This window comes from Rattus norvegicus, chromosome 18, assembly GCF_036323735.1.
Source record: "Rattus norvegicus strain BN/NHsdMcwi chromosome 18, GRCr8, whole genome shotgun sequence".
Classification (NCBI taxonomy): domain Eukaryota; kingdom Metazoa; phylum Chordata; class Mammalia; order Rodentia; family Muridae; genus Rattus; species Rattus norvegicus.
Genome location: NC_086036.1, coordinates 27752477 through 27773874, shown reverse-complemented (window position 1 = coordinate 27773874; position 21398 = coordinate 27752477). Strand labels below are relative to the sequence as shown.

The window sequence follows — 21398 nt, the reverse complement described above, 5'->3', positions numbered from 1 at the left end:
GAAAGCTAGCCAAGTGTTGTATCACTGAGCCACAACCCCAGCTCTAATGAAGTTTAAATTAAATTTAGGTTGAGTTGGGGTTTTCTAAGTAGCCCCAGATCAGCTTTGAACTCTCTCTGTAGCCCACGTTACCCTTTAGCTGCTGTGGTCCTCTAGACTCAGAGTCCTGAGAGCTGCTTTTACAAGGGTGGACTATCACATTCCATAGCCTCCTGTGTTGTTGCTGTTTTGAGACAGGATCTCTCTACACAGCCTGACTGCCCTGATTACTGTGTAGACCAGTAGATCAGGCTGGCCTTGAACTCACAGAGATCCATCCACCTACTTCTACCTCTCAAGCGCCACCACACCCAGCCCTACAAATATTATTAAATAAACAAATATGTGTTGTTAAATTTTTCTTTTAATATCTAATGTGAATTATGTGTGTGAGCGTAAGTATTCAAGTGTATATGAGCAAGAACACATGTCCTTCTGTGGGGATCAAATCCAGAGCCTTGCACAATCTCAGTGTAACCTATATCACTAAATGAGCTGCACTGCCAGTCTAACATGGCAGATGCTGATGGATAGAGCCCCACCAAACACAGACTCGTTGGGGGTTCTCAGCATTTGTTTTTTTTTTTTAAGATTTATTTTTTTATGTATATGAGTACACTGTCGCTGTCTTCAGACACACCAGAAGAGGGCATCAGATCCCATTACAGATGGTTGTGAGCCACCATGTGGTTGCTGGGAATTGAACTCAGGACCTTTGGAAGAACAGCCAGTGCTCTTAACCACTGAGCCATCTCTCCAGCCTCTCAGCATTTGTTTTTTAAAGTCCTAGGATGTTTATTCCAAAGGTAAACCCTGATCCTTGAGACTGGCTTATCAGTAGGATTTCTGGTATCGGGCACAGGCACTGGGACGGCCACATTTTTTTGGATTCGCAACGACAGGGGTCAGCTACAAGCAGGGTCTGATCGTACTGGATGAGACTATCTTTGATTTCCTTCTTAGAGGCTTCATCCACATATTTTTGTTAATAAGCCACCAGGGCTTTTGAGATGGACAGCCGGATAGCATAAATTTGGGCCACATGATCACCACCCTTCACACGGACCCGGATATCCACACCAGCAAATCGTTCCTTGCCCAGAAGCAAAACAGGCTCCAGTAACTTGCACTGCAGCGTGCGCGGCTCTGTCATCTCCAGAGGACGTCCATTCACCTTGATGAGCCCATTTCCTGGCTTGCAGTGGGCCACACCTGTGGCTGTCTTCTTGCATCTGAAGATTTGCATGAACTGCAGCGGACCCTTGGACGGCATGGCTACAAGTATGAACACGAGCTCCTCACTGCACCGTGCCGCCACCGGAAAAGTGATTCTCGGCATTCTTAAGCACCTAAAAGAATATTAAGAATGAAGAAGTAGGGCTGGAGAGATGGCTCAGTGGTTAAGAGCACCGACTACTCTTCCTGAGGTCCTGAGTTCAAATCCCAGCAACCACATGGTGGCTCATAACCATCTGTAATGAGATCTGATGCCCTCTTCTGGTGTGTCTGAAGGCAGCTACAGTGTACTCATATACAATAAAATAAAATTTAAAAAAAAAAAAAAAGAATGAAGAAGTAGCTGGGTAGCACGTCTTTAATCCCATCACTCAGAAGGCAGGGTCTCTGAAGCCAGCCTGGTCTACGCAGTGAGTTCCAGGGTATTTAGTGTTATACAGAGAAACCCTGTCTCAAATAACCAAAAAACAAAGGAAGGAAGGGAGGGAGGGAGGGAGGGAGGGAGGAAGGAAGGAAGGGAGGGAGGGAGGGAGGAAGGAGGCAGGGAGGGAAGGAGGGAGGGAAGGACTAAGAAGTTGACGCCAGGGGTTGGGGATTTAGCTCAGAGGTAGAGCAAGGCCCTGGGTTCGGTCCCCAGCTCTGAAAAAAAAAAAAAAAAAGAAGGAAAAAAAAAAAAGAAGTTGACGCCAACACTTCAGTGCATCCATGAAGGAAAACCCAGGAGTGAACATAGAGAATGTATGAAGTCAACAGTGGCCAAAAAAGGGCAACTAGACTGTTTCTTTAAAGAGGTCCCCAGAGCCCAGAAGTCTGGGTGGGCAGGGTTCAAAAGGAGGAAGTGAAGCAGGAGAGGGTCACAGACTTTCAGATGGGGGCTCCTGGCAAAGGGTCCTAGGCGTCCCTGCTTCCCTCTGCTGCCCCCATGAGGATGCAAGTATCTGGGGATGGCCCCAAACAAAAGCCAGACTTCCCCACACATGGAGCTGAAAACTCCCCTCCCCCACCCATGAGAAGGACTTGGGCCTAAAAATTATCGTCACCAAGGCCGTGCAGCAGACAATACAGAGGGGACATTATGCACTGAGAAAGAGGCCTTGTTGTTGGCGTAATCAAGACAGCGGTGCTCTGTTCTGAGCAGGCTAGGAGCTGTTCATGTGCCTCAGGCCAGACCCCTCACACCCAGAATCACATATTCACCCAAATTCACACACAGGCTCTCCCTGGAATAGGCCTTGAGCACTGGCTGTGTTACTTAGGACATAGAAGCCTGACAAGTGCCAAAGTTTCCACCTTCAGCCTGGGTCAACATTCACCCTCTGTTACTGGCCGAGTCCCTAGCACAGGCTTTACCACCTGCAGAGCCCTGATGGAAAGCAAGGGACAAAAGACAGCCATATTGGGAACACAGGGGGCAAACACCATGCATGCACCACCCAGCCCCTCCTGCCTGGGATCACAGGGCACTGAAACCAGCAGCCGCCTAGGCTGGGCCAGACGTGCCTGGACCCACAGAAGGACACAAAGGCTGCCTTGTTGCTTTGCCAAACACTCCCATCTCTGGAGTGGGAGGGAGGAACCTGGGCAACTGGCACCCCTATCCCTAGCTCCAAGGCTGGACCTGGAGCAAGACTGGACCTTAATCTCTTAGGCCAGGGCCAGATGTGTTTGAAGGGTTGGTGGGCGACACCCTAATCTGTTAATGAAACCTGCCAAAGGCGGGCTCCCAGGCACAGAAGAGCCCTAGACCATGCTTTCTCTAAGATAGGCTCACTTTCCCTTTTGCCCAGCTGCTTAGGGAGTTCCTCTTGCCTGTTGGTCCTCTTGCCCTCGTCTAAAGACATCTCCCTTGGAAAGTCTTCCTGGCCCTCAGCAAGCAAATGGCTTCTTTATATGTGTGCTTGGCCACCAAGAAGGGACTCCAGACACCCCCTGGAGATGTGGTTAAGGATTCAGGCACATCTCAGGTCAAAGGGATGGATGGGATCATAATACCTCAGGGTTGAATGAGAGTCACCAAGGCTGACAGTCACCAGTCACCGCTGCCCTGGAGAGGAGGCAAGGACTGCCCAGAAAGGCTCAGGGAGTTCCCGCCTCTCTACACTTGTTGCAGAGTTTCTATTGTCTCTGTGTACCTGTGGCTAGGGAAGCTGGGAGGGAAGGGTTATGGAAGCCCAACAACTGTGTCATTCCTGGTAAAGGTCTCTCAGAATCTCCAGGAACCATGAACCAAAGTAATAGGGCTTTCTAAGACCCCCCCTTTTTTCTCCTTATAGCCAATTTTCTGACCTATGGGTTAGTTTCTCTGGCTTCTGCCCACTGCTTCCAAACCACAGATCAGACCCCAACCAGTAGAGACAGGTTTGATGGGTTTGTTGGCACCTGCAGCCAGGGGGCCAGACTGCCCTCACACTTAAAAATAGGCTTTTGGGGCTGGGGATTTAGCTCAGTGGTAGAGCGCTTACCTAGGAAGCGCAAGGCCCTGGGTTCGGTCCCCAGCTCCGGAAAAAAAAAAAAAAAAAAAAAAAAAAAATAGGCTTTTGGACAGACCCCTTCCATTACAAATTCCATGGCCTCTAGCTGTGGTCCACAAAGAAGACCTAACCATGCCCCTGCCTTCCATTGGCTGTCTTTGCACTTCTTAAGAAAAGTCAGTCTCACAGAACCGCTGGGAACTAATAGTTCTAGTATGACACACTCCAGTCTCAGGGGCCCTCACTCTTGGCTAGGAGAGTACATCAAAGGTTCAGTGAGCCGGATGTGGTGTCACCATGGACCTGTAATCTCAGCACTTGGGAGGTAAAGGCATGAGCATCTGTAAAGCCACTACATACACAGGACCAAGCGTCAAAGAAATAAAATAAATAAGGATCACTGAGAAGGCTGTAAAGACTTGCTGCCGAGCCTGACCACCTGTGTTGGATTCATGGGACTCATGTGGTAGAAAGGAAAAAGCAACTCACCTGACCTCCATGGGTGTGCTGAGGCACATGCGTGCCCCTCCCCCAACCCCAACAATAATACACAAATGCCAAAGAGAATTAAGGCAAAACAAACCAAAACAACAACAAAAAGGATGGTTGAGGATGCAGATCGCAGGACCCTAGGACCTTCTGAGGACTCTGTCTCTCCAGAGTCAGCTTATCTTTATGCTAATGTACTCAGAACTGTCCCCTAGTGAAGGGGAATGAAAGGAAAGAAGCAGGGGTCCTCACCCAATGGCAGGGAGATAGGTATGTGTGTGCAGGTGTAGTGGGTGTGACTGGCAGGGACAGCACCAAAGGTTCTACTCAGGCAGCTTCTGTCTGGAAGGGAACTCTGGGACCCTGTTTGTACTACTCCAGTTGTACTACTCCAGCTGCTTGCATTTTTTTTTCTTTTTTTTCGGGGCTGGGGACCGAACCCAGGGCCTTGCGCTCGCTAGGCAAGCGCTCTACCGCTGAGCTAAATCTCCAACCCCAGCTGCTTGCATTTTTAAAAATGGGTTACTAAAGTGAGCTTGGAGGTGCTTGCCTGAAATTCCAGGCTGAGGCAGAATGATCTTCATTTCTAGGACAGAGTATCCTGAAAAACAAAACGAAACAAAACAGACAGAATGTAAGTAGTTTATTTGGTGGAGTGATTCCTTACCTGGCTTACATCGGACATTGGTGGTACACACCTTTAATCCCAGTACTTGGGGAGGCAAAGGCAGGTGAAGAATGTCTTGAGTTCAAGGCCAACCTGGTCTACAGAGAGAGTTCTAGGAGAGCTAGGGCTATGTGGGAAAACCCTGTTCTGAAAAACCAAATAAAAAACAACAATGTCATGGCTTAGATCCTCTGTACAGTGAGCTGGAGGCCAGCCACCCTAGGCTACAGGAGACCTTGAATTTAAAAAAGGAAAGTAAAGAAAACAGTTCCCAGGGCTGTCCCACCCAAGAATTTTATGAGTGTTCCTCTTGTTGTACATTTTGTCTTATGGACAACCCACAATTGTCGCTAACAACAACAACAACAACAACAACAACAAAAATGTGTGTGGAATTACTGGTCTCCTCCTAATAACACAGATATTACAGGAGGTCGAGCCATTTATCCCAGCCTGCAATCCCATCGTGCCACCTATCCAGGCCCCAGGCTGAGAGGCCCTGGTGGTTGAAGGTGGCAGCCAGCCTCCTAACGGTCCTGCCCAAAGTCTCCAGTCTTCACATCTGTGGGCTGCTATCCAAAACAGACACTCTCCTCCTTCCCAGGCAACTGAACCCTGCTGCGGCTAGATTTAAAAAAAAAAAAAAAAAAAAACGTGTTTCATAACTGAAGAACTGTCCTCCAGAAATTCCTGTCATCTTGCCCCTGTTCCTCCTCAGGGGATCCTTGTGGCCCTCACTGGAGAAGCTGGGTGTGTCACCCTAGTTTATTTCTCTTCTGGGTCTCTTCCAGATTGGGTATTTCCTTTTCCTACACACACACACACTCGCACGCACGCACGCACGCACGTACTTGTAGAAATAGAGAGAAGGGAATGACAAGAAAGAATTAACAAAAAGCAAGATCTGGGGTTCTGTCCCCCAACACTAGGAAACAACTTTTGTTTGGGTTTTGATGTACTTTGAAACAGGTCTCTCTGGCCTGCAATTTGCTCTTCAGCCCGGGCTAATGTCTATCAAGTTGTCATGACTCACCCTGGGGATTATAATGCTGGGATTATAGGTTTGTACCACCAGGTTTAACCCATGTCTTTGAAATTCGAGTACCCCTTCAGCAGAATGATCAGGGCTTCTAACTTTAGGCTCACTGCCCAAGGACCAGTGACACTGTGGTCAGTACACAGGATCCCCGCTCCCAAGATCTCTCTACAGTGCTGTCACTCCCCTGCCTCTGACTTCCTGACACCCGTCACAGAGAGGTGGAAATTAATTTCCTTTGGCGTGAACTGATTTTGATAGCCCCTCCCCAAGAAGTTATTGCAGCCTCTTGAAGAGCATGACTCACGGACCTTGAGATCCCACACATGCAGCTGCTTCTGATGGCCCTGGACACCTCCAGTCCCCCTAAATCAACTGTGACAGAGTGACCTGGACAGCTGCCCAGCCTTCCTCAGGCTCGACTGGTGCCCCTGGCAGGCGCCTTCCAGGTCAGGGGGCGCAGGCTTCGAGGAAGCCGGTGACTTCATCCCGGCTGACTCATCAGAGCCGACTGCAGGGGGACCTGAAGGGGAGGCGCCAGCAGTCTTCTCCAGTACAGACCTTTAGGGGGTCATCGCTCTCTCCCTGCACCTCTGGGGCTGCCCCAGCCCGGACTAAGCCTCTACACTACAGCATCATCCAAAAACCTCACAAAGACTGTCGTCGGGCACAACACTGTCCCAGAGTTTTGAGGTCCTGTCCCAAGAGCCCTCAAACCAGCCAGGCCAAAAACACCAGCCACCTAAACATTGACTCAGTTTCTCTATCTGAAAAATAATAACCCTTCTCCCCTTGGGGTGGAGGGGGAGGTGAACCTGACAGATGTGACAGTCTTGGAAAGTGAAGGCCTGGAATGCTGGATCATTTGGTGCCATGTCTCAGGGTTGAGTTTAGTCTTTATTTGGGGCTGCATTGCCCTGAAGGAGAGCCCCTTCAGCCATAGCTCCACCCTGCCACATCTAGTGCCCTTAGGGTCCCCAGGGTGGCTGCTTTCCCCCTCGGCTGGCCTAAGGAACTATTTCCCACACACACTTTTTTTTGGTTAGTTTAGGTGGGGTTTTGTTGTTTGCTTACTTGACTTATTTTTAGGGACTGCAGATGACAGCTCAGGGATCAAGACCACTACTGATGTTGCAGAGAACTTAAGATCAGTTCCCAGGACCTACATCAGGCTGCTCACAACTGCCTGCAACTCCAGATTGGGGGATTCGACATTCTCTTCTGGCCTCTGAGGCCACATACATACACATACATGCCACCCCCGTATACACATAATTATAACTGTTTTAATCAGTTAATTAATATATTTTAAACAAGGTCTCACTACTTAGCCTGGAACTCACTATGTAAAACAGACTGGGTTTAAACTCTTAGGAACCCACCAAACAGCAGGTGGTGGTGGCACACACTTTTCATCCCAGGACTCAGGGGGCAGAGGCAGGTGTATTTTAGGGTTCAAGGCCAGCATGGTCTACAGAGAGAGTTCCTGAACAGCTAGAGCTACAGGGAGTCCCCGTCTTGAAAACAAATAAATAGAAATTTCCTCCTATCTTTCCCTCCCAAGTGTGGGAATTAACGGTGTGTACCTTCATGAGTGACCTACTAAAAAATCTTAGTTCTTAGATTTATTTGTATTTTTTTCTTTAAAAATATATGTTTTACTTTATGTGTATGAACATTGCCTGTGTGTATGGATGTGCACCAAGCACACGCCTAGTACCCTTTGGGATGAAAAGAGAGTGCAGATCTCCTAGAACTGGAGATACAGATGGTTATGAGCTACCTTGTGCAGGCTGATAACTGAACCTGCTGGGGCAGCCAGGGTTCGCAACCACTGGGTCGTCCCTCTCACCAGCCCTCTGGTTTTTTAAAGATTTATTTATTGTTTTATATATATATATATATATATATATATATATATATATATATATATATATATATATACACTGTAGCTGTCTTCAGGCACACCAAAAGAGGGCATCAGATCTCATTACAGATGGTTGTGAGCCATGTGGTTGCTGGGAATTGAACTCAGGACCTCTGCACGAGCAATCAGTGCTCTTAATCACTGAGCCATCTCTCCAGCCCCTATTGCTTTTTTTTTTCTTTCCCAGAGCTGGGGACCGAACCCAGGGCCTTGCGCTTGCTAGGCAAGTGCTCTACCACTGAGCTAAATCCCCAATCTTCCCCCCCACCCCCGCATTGCTTTTCTTTTGAGAAAGTGTCTCCCTATGTAGATCAGACTGTCCTTGAACTCCCAGAAGTCTGCCTGCCTCTGCTTTGCACGCACTGGAATTAAAATTGAAGGTGTATACAACCATACCTTGCTATTTTTCACCTCCCCACCCACCCCACCCCCCAAGACAAGGTTTTGCTATGTAGCCCTGGCTGTCCTGAAACATGCTTTGTAAACCAGGCAGGCCTTGAACTCAGAGATCCACCCACCTCTGCTTCCTGTGCTGGGATTAAAGGCATGAGCCACCACTGCTTGCTTTCTTCCTCTCATCTTTAAGGTTTCAGGATCAAACTGAGGTCATCAGACTTTCTCAGCTAGAACATGCCGGAGTGGTGGCTGGACTTGAACTTCAGTTTTTAAAATGTCAGAATCTCAATATACAGCGGTGGCTGGTCTATGTAGACCAGGCTGGCCTTGAACTCACATATTCATCTACTTCTGCTTCCCAAGTGCTGGAATTAAAGGTCTGCACTGTCAGTTATTTTAACATTTTTAATTAATTAATTAATTATTAGTGGAAGGGGCACATGCTACAGAGTGAAACCCTGCCTGGAAAACAAAACAAAAACAAACAACAACATCAAAAACCTCTCCAAAATAAGAAAATGAACAGGGTCTTGCCATGTAGCCCTATCTATCCTAGAACTTTCTAGGTAGACTGCGCTGGCCTCTGCTTCTCTGAGTGCATGTACTACCATGCCCGACTGTTTTGCCTTCCTGGTAAAAGACATTTCTCATCCCTAATAAATTACATAGCAAACAGCTACATACTAAGATATAGTCTCAAGAAGAGAGTATGTGTTTGTCTGTTTGTCTCTGTGTATATGTGTCTCAGAGACGGGGCCGGAGGGGATGGGAATGAATTTGAAGCCAAGTTACATAGTGAGTTCGGGGCTACACCTCAAGACTCTTATGTCAAAAACAACAGGGCTGGAGGGATTCTGTGGCTAAGAGAGCTTGCTGCTCCTGCAGAAGATCAGAGTTCAATTCCCCACACCCATACTGGACTCACACTGTCACTCCAGCTCCAGGGGATCTGACACACTTTCTTGACCTCTTTGGGCTCACTCTCATGTTCACATACACACAGCACGACACAAATACATAAGTAAAAATTAAATTTTTTTGAAATAGAATGGCACTCTACAGCCTTGTCCGGCCTGGCACTCACTATGTATACAGACCAGGATGGTCTTAAGTTCACAGAGATCTGCCTGCCTCTGTCTCCAAAGTGCTAAAGAGTCCTATCATGCCTAGCTTAAATAAATCTTAAAATAATAACAAGCCTAGCCAGTAATTGTTTCTGCAGAATTCTTAGAATTAAACTAATCGGTTGAAAAATGTGTTTTGTCCAATTTTGGTGGCACATGCCTTCTAATCCCAGCACACAGTGTGACCCTGTCTGAAGAGTTTCCCCAAGCACTAGGGAATTTATGAAGGTGATTTAATCCCAGGAGTTCAAGGTCATCCTGGGCAACATACTGAAACTCTGTCTTAAAATGGGTAACGGGGCAACCTACATAATGGTGCATGCCTGCTTGTAATATCAGCACTTGGGTGGCTGATGCAGGAGGATTCCTTCTAACTTAGAGCAACTTGGGTACACGGTAAGACCTTTCTCAAAAAGCCAAAGGGTGCAGATCACTGGTGTGCCCCACACCCATACATCTCCCACAGAAAAATCTGCATTCACTGCTGTACAGCAGGCCCAGAAAACGCTTAGGAAATGTCTGCATCTTCATCAGCACTGTCAGCACCATCACATTGCTACCACCATCATCCAAGTTTCTCCCACCCTCAGTTCACATAGGCCTAAACAGGAACTGTCTGCTGCCTCTGCTGAGTGCCACCATACCTGGCTCAAACCTCTGTTCTCTCTGACAATAAACAAGGATGATCCTACCTCATGGAAGACAGTCGACATTATACACACATATATATATATATATATATATATATATATATATATATATACACACACACACATACATATATGCATATATATGTGTGTATGTATATGTATGTGTGTATATATATATATATATATATATATATGCCGATAAAGGGATGTCTGCTTATCTGTACGTGTGTGTGTGTGTGTGTGTGTGTGTGTGTGTGTGTATGTACATAGTATTAACATGCATATAGTTACATGAGGCATCTTTGATGTATGTAGATGGGTGCAACTGAGTATCTACATCGTGTACTTCTGTGTACTCTTCACAAGAATGTGTATAGAAGTGTGTTATAGCAAGTTTTAACCTGACTTGTATGTTGGAATATGAGAACGTATGGGTCTCCATGAGCCTGGGTAAACACGACTACACATGGGTAATTGTGTAGGAGCCAGAGCTTAGCTGGAGCCTTCTGCTGCCCGAGCAGGAGCTGAGAGGTCGTTTGAGACAGCCATGAGACTCAGTTAGACCACCATGAGACTCAGTTAGACTGCCACCTTTTCCAAATACAACTTGAACATACTTGTGCCCCACAGCTCCATCTCCATGTACCTCACCAGTAAAAGCCATGGTTTTAGGAAAAACCCTCCTGCATTCTGACTATATTCCCTGAGTGACATTTCGGAAATCAGTGGTCCCCATACTCAGATAGCCACACCTAGTCCTAAGTCTGAACCCAGCAAACTGCAAGATGCTCTTCCAAGGGAGGACAGCAGAAATCTCGTCTCCAGCAGATTGTCCCATTTGGGTGTCCTTGTCCTATATGCTTGCCATCAACACAGTCTTTTCTGAACTTTCAGTCTGGGAGCAAAGAAATAAGCGGCCGGGGCCTCTTTCCTTCTACCAGGAAGCCTTATGCTCGACAAAGCAGCAGAGGTGGCCGGGTCTCGGTAGGGAAAGCCCTGAGGAGCTAACCAGGCCAGTAGACCAGGGCCTTGCAGCTCCAAGCCAGAGTTATGAGGGGCAATAATCAACCCAACGGTGAAAAATAGGGAACTAAGATTTGGGGTGTGGACACCAGGCTGCTCCTAGGGGACTGGCTTTCCCCTTCTCCACACTGTGCCTTGGACTGGCAAGACCTAAAGAGACAGGCTTGGGGAGCCAGAGTCTGGAGCATGAACCTGAGTTCTAGTTCTGTAAACAATACAATGATAACACTCGAATTGGCCAGACAAAGACCAAGTTTTCTAGCTCTCCATGCTCTGCCCCCACTAAAACCATGAATTCTGGGGCTGGGGATTTAGCTCAGTGGTAGAGCGCTTACCTAGGAAGCGCAAGGCCCTGGGTTCGGTCCCCAGCTCCGGAAAAAAAAAAAAAAAAAAAAGAACCAAAAAAAAAGAACCAAAAAAAAAAAAAAAAAACATGAATTCTTTCTTTCCATGAGGTTAGTGACCATTGATGTCATTTATATTTTTCAACAGAGAAAATCGAGGCAGAGATAGTTTAGGTCACATGCCCTCCATCTTGCAGCTAATTAGTAGCCAAGCAAGGATTTAGGCTTGTTCTGCCCACATCCAGAACTCCACCCCCAACCCCTATATATCCCAGTATTCCAAACTGGCCTCAGACTTGTTATGTAGCCAAAGGTGACACGGAACTATAGATTCTTATGTCTTTACCCTCCACATAAAGCTGTGTGTCACCAAGCCCCATCTATTGTGCTGCTGGGGTTTGAACCCACGGCTTTATTGGATGCTGCTCTGCAAGTTCTCTAACTGAGCTACACCACCACACTTTAAAAGCACACCAGGTGTAAAAAAAAAAAAAAAAAAAAAAAAGCACACCAGGTAACAAACAAATGAAAAAACCCACAAATGACCAAACCTGGGTCTGCTGGAAGAGTAAAATGTGTTCTTAACCACTGATACATCTATGCAGACCCATCACTCTCTTGTGCACACGAATGCATGCGCGCGCGCGCACACACACACACACACTGACCATGTCCAGTGTCTTCCACTATAGCTCATAGCTCTCTACCAAGCCTCCCCCCACCCCCCGCCCTTTCCTTGACGCATAGTCTCACTGTGTAGCCCTGGCTGGCCTAGAGCTCACTCTTTAGACCAGATTGGTCTTGAATTTACAGAATATGCCCCAGGCTTCTGAGTTTGGGGGTTAAAAGTTCACAAGAGCCACCAAACTTGGCCTAAGTCTGCCTCTTTAAGTGTATGCTGGGATCCAACCTGAGGCCCTCATTCTTGTCCAACAAGCATTTTTCACACTAAGCCATCTATCACCGACCCTGAGGGCACACACATACCCTTTTGTCTTTGGTAGCACTAGGATTTAATAGGATGTCCTAACAGGGGTGCTAAGGCTTGCCCCTGGGGTACAAAGCCTAGACATCCTGCCAGTTCTTGAGCAATGACACCAAGTAGCCGACAGCCAGGTGGATGGTGGAGATGAGCTCATCATGTCTTCCTCACATGAGGAAGAACAACTGCATTTGATCCACCTGGAACTCAGGTGTAGACTTCATCAGCTTTGGCCTCCATGTTTTTTGTTGTGTGTCAACAGGGAAGGGAATTTTAGTTAGGCCCGCCTCAGTTTTCATGGGATCAGCTTGACCAAAGCCTCAGAGGCCAAAAAGCCCCACACTCCTTGGCCATCCTTCTTCCGTATCTCTGGCCTCCTGAGGCCATGTTTTTAACCACTGAGTCCTTAGCTTAAGGAGAAATCCTGAACAGTCTGTCTGCTCAGTTGTCTGATTTGTCCAGTAACCTTTGACCTCCTGAGTATTCACAGCATGCCTCTCAGGGTGAGCACTAGGAACACCCAAGGGCCAACCCATACCCGCAGGCTGAGAAGCCCAGTGGTTTGAGGACCACTCTCAAGGTGGGAGCTCAGGAAATGTAGAAACAGTCCCAGAGCCCTCCTGATGTGTGGTGGGCCTGGGAGTCTTGGGGCAGGGGGTGGGGGGTGACAGGGTTTCTTGGTGTAACCCCTGGCTGTCCTGGAACCTACTCTATAAACCAGGGTGGCCTTGAGCTCAGAAATCTACCTGCCTTGAAGGCGGGTCTACACCCCCACCTGGGACTTGGGGTCTTAGAGCAGAAGGTGCTCTGAGATTTGGGTACCGTTAAATAGGCAGTCCTAAACCAAAAATGACCTATGAGCTTCTGACCTACTCCCAATTAGAATAGGGACAGGAAGGAAAAGACGAGTGTTTCCCACCTGTGCTTCCATCTCGCTGAGCCAAACAGGCACTAGGGTATGAAAAGACTTACTCCCTTGAGCTTGAGTAGAAGCAACCTGAACAGTTTTCAGAGTGGACAGTGGCAGGCTGACCCACAAGGAGGTGTGAAGACAAAGGCTGACCTCGGCCAGGCTTGAAGCAAGCAGCTTGGCAGGGCTGGGTGCCAGCTTCTTGTTCCAAACCAAGCTCCTGCAGAGCGTGCTTAATGCAGCAGTGGTGACAGTACTGCCATCGGAGGCAAAACAGGAGCCCGGCCATGTCGATGAGGGACACCAGAGTGCTGGAGGGAGACTGGTAGAGTTGGTTCTGATTGCAGTATCTTAACCACCAAAAGCCCAAGGCAGAGTGTCCTCAAACGAAGGTTCCTGACAAGAAAGCTGTCCCCTAAACCACCTTGGAAAAGTGGAAAAACTGAGGTGACAGTGTTGACATTAACTGAATCTGGGAAAGAAAAAGAAAAATTAAGCATAGAGAAAAGCATTGAGGAATGTCCAGGTGGGAGTGCCAGCCGGGGAAGACTGGGAGCTGACCTAGCAGGCCGCAGTGACCCAAGCCAAAGGGCTCTGCACACCTGACCCCCAGCCTCAGTGCCCTCAGGAGGGCGCTTGCATTGCGTCTCATGCTCCAAGCAGCGACAGGGTTAAGCTTCCTCACGGTACTTGCCGCAGTAAGTGGAAAGGAAAGAAGTGTCAACTCCGTTCTCACCACAGCGGGGCTGTCGGATGGCACCTCCCCCCGCCCCGCACACCCCGCCCGGCCTGCTTCCCCGCCCTCCCCTCGGAACGCGCGCGCACACACCTCCCACCGCTTTGCCCAAATTATTTTCGATCCCCGGAGACTCCGGATGCCAGACGCGCTCGGCGGCGGCGGCCGTGCCTGATTCATTGCGCCAAAGCTGCAGATGCGACCTCCCGCCTGCGCCCTGTGCCCCGGCCCGCTCTGGGCTGAGCGCGCGCCTTAGAGAGATGGAAGGGGGGCAATTTGTAGGCGCTTTCCCCTCCCCACAAAAGGCGGGCCCTGGGGGCCAGGTCCCCTGTCTCCAGCTCCCCGGGCTGCGCTAATTAGCTTCCTCCGGGGGCGCCACGCGGCGTGAGGGGCGGCAATTTCCCGGCTGGGCTGCGGGGGAAGCGCTCCTGCCGCCTGGGAAGGTGAAATGGGAAACTCGATTCAAAGAGACCTCCCCCACCCCTCCCGCCAAGCTCCGTAGAAAACGGGTTTGAAATTCCTCCTCTTTTTTTTTTTTTATTTATAGTGCACGGTCACCATGGCAACCGCGGAGGAGGTCACGGTAGCTGGGCCCCCGCGCGTCACCCCGCGCCTCGCCGGCTGCAGGCGCCGGGATTGCGGCCTCCCAGGCGCCGTGGCCCGCGTGGACTCAGCTCGGAGCTCTCCGCCCCCGCTCCGCCCTGCCTAGAGCTCAGGCCCCTCCACAGGACTCTACCGAGTCCCAACTGGGAATGTCGCACCTGGGCGCCAGTGCGCTCAGCTATGCTGTGTCCCACCCCCCTGCCGCCCACTCCCCGCTTTGGCACGCGGGACTGCGCCATGTAACACGTGCCTATAACCAAGCTAGGAAACATGTGCCTCTCTTGCCGAGGGGCTCTCCGCACTTAATGGTTGCCCTGGGGAATCGACCTATATTTGGTGCACAACTCCGCAGGCCCTGCCAAAAAGAGACCTCCGGTACCTAAAAAGGCCAGTTCTGGCGTCAGAGCCTAGCTGATTTAGGGTCCCAGCCTTTGTGTGCCTCAGCTTGCTCATCAGCAAAATGGACTTGGAAGGTTTTAAATACTTTCGAAGTGCGTTTAATTGCTTAGCACAGTGTTTGCCAAGTGGTCCCGAAAAATCTGTGGTTGGAGTCAGTTTATTTTATCTTATTTTATTTTTTTAAACAGGCTGGAAAAACTAAGGCAAAGGTTCTGAAAGGTTCTGATTAGGAGAGCGCTCTCAGTTTAGAGGCTAAGAGGGAATTCTGAGAGCTCTCCAACACCCCTTGCCTAGGCGCCTAAGCGGCAGGTGAGGGGACCCATGCGGGCAGCATAGAGTCCTGGCCTGCCTGGGGCGTGGGGAGCCGGGCCAAGCCGTGGACGCTCGCCACATCCGCACCCGGAACCCTGGAAACGTGCCCCCCGTGGCGTCTTTTCCCGCCCACTCGCTCCAGCACCAATTGCAACAGGCCGGCCTGCCCTCCGTTGCAGGACTGAGGCCGCACCTGCCCCACCGGATGACGGCCGGGAGCCGGGCGGTGCCCCCCACCGCGCACACTTCCTCCCGGACCCCTGCGCCCCGTCGAGCGCACAGGGGGAGGGGACCGGGTCACCCCGGCCCCACCAGCTTCCCACAGTTTAAGCTGCCCGCAGCCGGGGAGGCAGGAAGTCTCAGAGCCGGGGCGTGGAGGCGGGGTGGGGGCAGGAAGTTGGGGGTGACTCTCCCAGAGACCCCAGACGGGCCCCGGCGTGGGAGCCGGCTGGGCCGGAGCGTAGGGATTAAGGGCGCCCCCTCCTCTGAAGCCCTAGGCCATGTGACTCTGGCTGGAGCGCCCTGCAGGGTGAGGGCGAAGGCCGCTACCTCTGGCGACCCCCAGCAGCGCGCACGAAGAGGGAGGGACCGCCTTTGTCTACTTTGCCGCAGAGGCAGCCCCCCCACAACCCCTCCCCCTGCGCCCCGTCGGCCCTGCACAGCCCGGGTTTTCCATCCGGCCTGGCTCGGCTCGGCAGCTGTCAGGGGACCGAGCTGACCTTCGCGAGCAGGGAGTTTCAATTAGCTGCAGATCAGATAAGCGGGCGGGCCCGTCTCTCTGGGCACCGCGGGGGCGCAGCCCCGCCCCCGCCACGCCGCGCCAAACGCGCTCCAGATGGGAACAAAGATGAGGACGCAGCTCCACCTGCCTCCCGGGGGAGGAGAGGGGAGAGGAGGCCCCGCTGGGAGAAGCTTCCCACCCGAGGCAGGGTTGCACTCTCTTCCCGACCGATGTGGGATCCTGGGTCGGGCCAGGTCAGTGCTCTGGCCAAGATGATTTTTGCTGCTCCTCTTGCCTCCTCAACTGACCTCATCTCCAGTTGGGCATTGTGCCCTCTCTCCCCCGGAAGGAACATTTTGCCATCTCTGATCTCATGTAGACGTTCTCTGTGTGGCTGGGCGAATGAGTCGAAGCCCAACAACAAAAGGAAACCGAGGCATAGACGTATAGAAGTGGTTGGGACTTTTTGGTTGGTTGGTTGGGTTTTTCTTCGAGACAGAGTTTCTTTGTGTAGCCTTGGCTGTTTTAGGACTCACTCTGTAGATCAGGCTAGCCTCCAACTCACAGAGATCTACCTGCTTCTGCCTCCTGACTTCTGGTTTTAAAGGTGTGCGCCACCACCTCCCGGCTGCAGTTGGGATTTCTTGATCCACATCACACACCAAGCACACACCATCTCGTGTTTATTGAGTACCCACTAAAGGCCTGACACTGTCTAAACTCCATGGGGACAACAGTCTTGTACCAGCTTCACAAAACTTACATTCTAGCTCAGCAAGACACCATAATCAAATAACGTTGAACACAATCGCTGAAGAGCCAAGACGACCATAACGTAAGCCGTGTACACTGACTTCGGGCAGAATACACACTGCTGTTGTAATCTGGAAAGCCCTCTCAGAGGACGTGGCATCCGACCTCAGGCCTGAAAGATCAGGAAAAAGCCAGTCTAGCAAAGGAGAGGTGTAGCATTCTGGTTGGAGGCTCATTTAGGGCAACGGCACCAAAGCTGGAAAAGAACTGGCCTTGCGGAAGGTAGGGGAAAGCCTTTATGAGTATGGCCATAGGCCTGAAGTGGGTTCCTGACAGATCTTAAATTCAGAGGTCCTCCTCCTTCTGCCCCCAGAATCCTGGAATTTTTTTTTTTTTTTTTTGGTTCTTTTTTTTCGGAGCTGGGGACCGAACCCAGGGCCTTGCGCTTCCTAGGTAAGCGCTCTACCACTGAGCTAAATCCCCAGCCCCAGAATCCTGGAATTAAAAGCCTGTGCCACCACACCTAGCACTGACTTCAATTTTTAAAAGGTCCTCCTGGTACCTATACTCATGGGGGTGGGGGGTAAATGACGTTTTTTGGCAGAGAGGAGATGATGGGAATAGAGAGGCCTGAGGAGGAAGGCAAGAGGTCGCTGGCTCTGTGGTAATTTGACAGGTGAGTTGGATTCAAGGTAAGGTAAACTGAACGAGACAGAATGTAGGCTGGCCCTGGGGAAGATGGAGACGCTTCTTAGATTAGAGGTTGAGGATACAGCTGTACTACGATTCTGTTCCTGGTATGTGACTGAGCTAGCATCTTAATCAGTTTCCTTAAGGGTTTAAAAAGAAAGGGAGGTCTGGCACGTTGTTCAGTTAATAGAATGCTTGCCTAGGATGCACAGAGACCTGTACAAACAAGATGGAGACGCACACTCCCAGCACTCTTTAATCCCAGCACACAGGAACTAGAGACAGGAGGATCAAGTTCACGGTCATCCTCAGCTACAAAGCCAGTCAGAGCTACTTAAGACCCTGCCTTAGAGGAAAAGACAAGAAATGAATGGCCGTTAAGAGTGTCACTGTTGGGTACAATAAATATGACTCAACACTCAAAGTGTTTAGTAAGCCTTTGCCTGAGGAGACTCAGCAACAGACACACACAGACACACACACACACACACCCCTTCTCAACCCACACAGGACCAAAGACAGACCAAAGTATGGATACCACAGCAGTCCAATTTGTTGAAACAATTAGTTTTACTGGGACTGGAAATGACTTAAAAGACAGCTAGATCACCAAAGACCTCTCCAGCATGGGAAGACATTATGAAGGTGTGGTACTTGGAGCACATACTATAACCCATAGGCAATTTAGTGGGTGGTAGCACACACCTTGAATCCCAACACTCTAGAGGCGGGGGCAGGCAAACCTCTGAGTTTGAGGCTCAAACCCTGTCTTGAAAAACAAACAAAGAAAATCATTAACAACAACAACAACAACAACAAAAAAAAACCATTAGCAGCTAAAGAGGTTGGAGAGTGTTCTTTCCTGGTTACTTAGTTGGTCTGAACCTCTTCTTCGAAGATGGGCGTGTTTCTATTTCTTCCAGGTGGCTGGTCTTCTCTGAGAGTGACAATAAGCAAGTTTTACTGTTTATATATTCTTGGAGAGAAGGGGAGCCAAGTGAATCTGATCGGTTCCAGTAACTTCCTGAGCTACTTTGAGTTGCTTACTTCCTCTCTTAATGAATTTCCTTGTAGGATGGAAAGTTTCAACCTGGGGAATACTGCTACAGACAAGAAGATGCTCTTAGGGCTGGAGAGATGGTTGGAGGGATGGCTGAGAACACTAACTACGTTTCCAGAGGACTCAGGTTTGATTGTCAGCTGGCAGCTCACAACCATCTGTAATTCCATTTCCAAGGGATCTGATACCCTCTTCTGGCCTCAGACATCAGTCATTTTCTTGGTGCATGGACATACATGAAGGCAAAACACCCACACACATACGATAATAGAAGTAATAATAATGATGTAACAACTGATCATAAAGTAGCTAGCATACATGGAGCATCATTTACGGATATACTCTGGACAACTCTGGAGGCTGGGACACAAGGATCAGGAGTTCAAGGCCATCCTTAGCTACCTTGGAAGTTTAAGGTCAACCTGGGCTACATAAGATCTTATCCTAGAAAACAAAAACACAGCAAAAATCTCAAGATGCTCATAAAATTTAGCTTGTCCTGTAAGCGTTGTCCCACCCATCCCTACAGACCTGCCTCTGCACCAGAATTTTCCTCGTGCACTACCTGACCCCTCCATGATACTGAGACAATTTTTTCACTTGCTTGGAAACAGAAAGTCCTTAACTCCTTTTCCTATTAACATTGCCTTCATCTTTGCAAGGCCAGTCTACATAGCGTGCTCTATTATAAACTGTCTGCTGGGATCCTCATGCATGATACTATTCTGAGAGAGAATCCCTGGATTATCTCTGAAGGAGCCCTTCCTTATTCCCCCTCCCCAAAAGAGAGGAGTGGTGTTCTTTCAGGCCAAGCTAAGAGAATAGAGACAGTGGCCCCAGGCCCAACCCACTCTTGGGCAGAAGCCTGGAATTCAACAGCCACCAGTGTTGGGTGTGACATTTTGTCCTCTTTGAGCTCCCAGAAGGATAAGATCAAGGGAAGAAAGCAGAATGGTGTGTGTGTGTGTGTGTGTGTGTGTGTGTGTGTGTGTGTGTGTGTGTGTACAGGCACACATGCACGGTGCACATGTACCCTAGGGGAAGTATACTACAGTTATAATTGATATTTACAGACTTAATAGCTCAGAGGTAAAATGCTTGCTTAGCATATGTGATATGAGGCCTTCCTTAGGTTTGATTCTCATCATTGAAAATAAACAGGGCTGCAGAGCTGGCTCAATGACTGAGAACACTTGCTGTTCCTGCGATAACCTGTGCTCAGTTCCCATCAGCCCCCTGGGGCTACAATGGCCTGTAACTCCAGTTCCAGAGTGTCTGCTGCTCTCCTCTGATGTTCAAGAGCATGAGAGGCACATGTGGTACACATGCATACATGCAGGCAAAACACTCATACACATGACATAAGAATTAGTCAATTTGGTTTTTTTTTTAAGGATTTTATTTATGTATATGAGACTATAGCTGTCTTCAGACACACCAGAAGAGGGCATCGGTTCCCATTACAGATGGATGTGAGCCACTATGTGGTTGCTGGGCATTGACTGCTCTTCCAGAGGTCCTGAGTTCAGTTCCCAGCATCCACATGGTGGCTCACAACCATCTGTAATGAGATCCGATGCCCTCTTCTGGTGTGTCTGAAGACAGCAACAGAATACCCACATACATAAATTAAATAATCTTTAACATATATATTTACATATATATTTATCTTTATTATAATATATGTGATGGTAGAGCCCTTGCTTAGCATGTGGAAGACAGACCCTGGCATCAATCCTTAGTACTTTGAGGAAGGGAGTATGTGGCACCTTTACTCAGGGCCAGGCATGTGCCCTGGTTCACCCCACACTCCATATGTCACAGAGTGAGTCCTTACAAACACTCTACAATAGCTTTGTTCAATTATTGTTCTTAATGTATGAACAAACAAACAGAAGCTTCCAGACGCAACATGGTGACTTGCTTGCCGGAGGACACAATGATTACGTGGTGGCGCTGGGAACCAAACCTGGGTCTGGCAGAGGCCAGGACAGAAGAATTTAGCTAGTCTGCAGATTTGCAATCTGCTTCACACATCATTAAATGTCTCGGAAAGGTCCTCAGACTCTGGAGATGGATGAGCCCATTGCCCTCTCTACTTGCAGAGCAGAATCAAGGACAGGCAATTCACCTACATTCCAGGAGCAGAGCCTGGAGCTATAGCAGTGGGTGCCACCTGGATGTGAAAGCCTCTCCACAAAGTGTCCATGATGCCTCTGCACACATCCACATCTCCCCTTGCTTCTGGACCTCCTGCAGCCCATTTCAGAACACTTCAGAGCTGTTGACTAGAATAGGAAATTTTTATTTTGCATAATATTTATATCTGCCTTTTGTGTTGTCCACATGACATCAAAATGCATGGAGGCCCTGGCACCCTACTTCCTGGCCTCCCTACTCTACTACCTGCTGATCTCCAGCATGAGCTGGATGTTCTGGGGAACCTTTGGGATTGTGAGAGGGGGACCAGAGGGCTCTTGCCTGTCTCCCATCTGGCCCCCTCCCCATTCCATCTTGAGGTGGCTGAGGCAGTGAGAGAGATGAGGGAGCCAGCCAGCAGGCATCCCTGTAACCATGTGTGCACACAGGCATGCAGAAATGTTTGGGGTCTACAGCCCCAGACAAAGGGTTAGAAGGGAGAAGAGGCATTTGCTGCAGGTGTCACCATTGCTGTCTCAGCTGTCCTCTCAGAATGAGTCACCCCACCTCCCACCTATAGCACCTCCTGAGAGGCCAGCCTAACCTGGGAGAAGAGGAGAAGGCAGGATGTCATGGGAAGTGAGGTAGTGAGGTCTAAAAAGAAGGATGCTGGTCAGGTGGTGGTGGTACA

The 21398-nt window shown here is 49.4% G+C and overlaps 1 pseudogene; it reads right to left on the bottom strand.

Moving 5' to 3' along the window:
- Positions 1-611: 611 nt before the first annotated feature.
- On the bottom strand, positions 612-14779 carry Rps16-ps2 (ribosomal protein S16, pseudogene 2; annotated as a pseudogene).
- Positions 14780-21398: the final 6619 nt, after the last annotated feature.